Source organism: Anopheles coluzzii, chromosome X (genome assembly GCF_943734685.1).
Source record: "Anopheles coluzzii chromosome X, AcolN3, whole genome shotgun sequence".
In the NCBI taxonomy this organism is placed as follows: domain Eukaryota; kingdom Metazoa; phylum Arthropoda; class Insecta; order Diptera; family Culicidae; genus Anopheles; species Anopheles coluzzii.
The window spans coordinates 18,062,899-18,066,085 of NC_064669.1; positions in this window are offsets into that span (position 1 = coordinate 18,062,899).

Genomic DNA, 3,187 nt, shown 5'->3' on the forward strand with positions numbered 1-3,187 from the left:
TTGTAGGCTGCTCTGTTTGGGTTTTTTTAAACATGTCAGAGATATTTTTTTGTAGAGCTTTATCAGAAGTGATTGTAACACGTCATTTATAACAATTCGATTTACTTTTAATTCGAGTTTAAGTTGGGTTCAATAATTCCATCCTAAAACTCTCCTAACTCTGGTTCATTAGTCGTACGTCCTACCATCAAAACGGGTATAAAGCACTTAAAACAAACCCGGTTTGGTTGAAGGTAATGTTTATAAAATGATCTCGGCCTGTTTCAGGATGCAAACGAAGAAGAAAAAAAGGCTCCACTATCCGAAAGGTTTTGCCAAAAATGTGCATTGAGAGGCATTTGCAGCGTCTAGCCTAGGTGGATTATTTATGACTAGCGAAAGCCGTGCCCGATGACGTCCGCACTGGATCGCCGGATTGTTTCAGCAAAGCACGGACCACCGTCCCAGCGTTTACATGAGCTTGCCCGTCTGTCGATGGGAGTCGCGTAACACGCTGGTGCAGAATTGCGGTCACAAAAAGCGGCGAACGCTGCTGATCAATGAGCAGGAACGGTGCATGGGTTCAGCATGGGCGCGGCACTATGGGACAAGCGTGTTGAGTTAAAGGTAGATACATTTTAAAGGTAGGGTAGTGAATACTTAAAAAAATGAAAACAAATAGTATGGCATGATGTGGAACATTTTGTTTAAATTGTTGCACTTATTAGACTAAATTGAAGAATGGAGAATTAGAAAAATAAACTAAAAATTTGAGTTTGTTCATGTCAGCATGTTTAGGACAAACCAAAAGCCCAGACGAGTGTGTGCTGGCGTGGCTCAATTGGTGCCAAAACTTTTCCTTCCCAGTGCCCAGTGTGTTTGGTTGAGTCGTTGTACCACGTTCCTGTAGCGCCACTTAGTGCGGGGCCCTGAGCTCTGTCCTTAGACTTTAGCTCCCAATTTTCCATACGCAACCGATTACCCGTTGCGGGTTACGCGGTGAGAATGCATCGTAAACTGCAGTTCAGCAGCACCCAACACTGCCTATTCCTTTCCACCAACGAGAGCGAATCAGCAGTGCAAATTGAGCTGTCGGGCCGGGAATGATGTAAACCGCACCCTGTTTGCCTTGTCCTCGTCTGGGCCGTCGTTCTGTTCGATAAAGCGATGGCTTTAATTTTGCGCTCCTCCCGATCAAAGGCACATTACGCACTGTGGTGACCGGAAAGACGACACTACAGCCAAGCAACAATAGCAACAAAAAAAGCCCCGTCGCTGACAAGAAAGGGCGAGCGTGGCGGAGCAGGAGACACCATTAAGAACGCGCTATCGCAAATCGCTTTCGCATAAGCGTATCCGTTTCCGTTCTGTTCGAAGCAATCGAAGCCTCCGGATGAATATATACTAAATGTGTGTGTGTGTGTGAGAGAGAGAGAGAGAGAGAGAGAGAGAGAGAGAGAGAGAGAGAGAGAGAGAGAGAGAGAGAGAGAGAGATAGAGAGAGAGAGAGAGAGAGTATGGGTTTTGCAATTAAGTTATAAAACGCTGCACGTCATAATTCTCGCTTCTGTGCCCAAACCACCCGCCTACCCATTGTGTATTGTGTGTAGCTGGAGGCTGGAATCCGTTACTCGGGCAAGCATCTTATTGACATCTCAATTATCGCACTTCCGAACAAACGGTTGTCGAATGCACGAGCGTGTGGATATCAAGGGACCTGCTTCACTATACAGATCCTCCATGTGTGGAAATGGAGAAGAAATAGAGAGAGAGATAGAGATAGGAAAACAAGAGAGTGAGAGAATAAAACTCCCCTCTTGGTCCGGCAACGGCTAATCTTGTGGTCATCGGGTGCAAAATTGTTTATGGCTCTGGTGAATATTTATGAGGGCCGATATTTAATACAATGTTATGCCCCGTTATCAAGATTGGATGGATGAAATCGGTGCTTCGCTGTCTCCGGGGAGGTCGCTCTAAGTCGCAAGAAGTGAAGAAAATCCGACGAACCACCCAAAGACTACAGAAAAAATATAGCAAAATCGAGAGAGATATGTAAAGAAAGAAAGTAAATAAATAAAGATATTATAGGGGAGCTGCATTCGCCAATCGTGAGAGTGAGGAAAAGGCCCAAACCAATACCCACCGACGCGTTAATGTTGCGTTGCTACTCAAGCCACTTTGGACATACAGCACACGCACACGACGCCGATTGTGCCATTTTTGTGCAGGCCTAGGCGTAGGCAATACCCCGTTGTACGCTCAAATGTAGGCAATTGAAGATACAGACGAACGGGGCGAAATGATGGTGTTCGTTGCGCCCCGAAAAGTCAACCAAATTGCTATTTGGCTCCCTTCGTATGAGTGTGTGTGTGTGTGTGTGTGTGTGTGTGTGTGTGTGTGTGTGTTTATGTGTACAAAAGCATGAGAAACCATATTGTCCTACTGTAGTTGGCGAAAGAGTTGCGAAATTAACCTCATTTTTTGCTGGTACTAGTGCCGATGCTTTTGGCACACACACACACACACACACACACACACACACACACACACACACACACACACACACACACACACACACACACACACACACACACACACACACACACACACACACACACTCAAACACAAACACACATACATCACACTGTTTGGTTTGTCCTTTTTCCCTATCACGCCAGACTTTTGCTCCTCCGTCACCACTCCACGAGTCGTGTAGGAAGAGAAAGATAGGAAAACGAACGAACGCATCCCGAGCTGGCCGGCGGGAAAGAACAGGCAAGTGAGCAGATGGCACACGGACGGAACGACCTGATAGTCATTTATCTTCAAATTCGATTATCGAATTTTATGAGCTATCATTATCTTCATTTTATTGCAAGCTGAAACGGGCCATTTTCCAAGCCATTCGGAGACATATTTTCAGCCGGTGGTCCTGGTTTTTACCCCGACAGTAGCTTCAACCACCCGATTCTTTTCTATCACTTTGTATGTGTGTGTGTGTGTGTGTGTGTGTGAGAGAGAGAGAGAGAGAGAGAGAGAGAGAGTGTATGCTGGTAAGAAGAGCAGAACAATTGCATCTTCGAACGGCTTCTGCGGGTAGGTGTTGATTGAAGACGTTGCTTCCAAGCGTACGCGGGCATACCGAGGACGCGGAAAACACCATCCGCATGAAGCTGTGACTTCACGATTTCCCATTTACCAGATGGCCA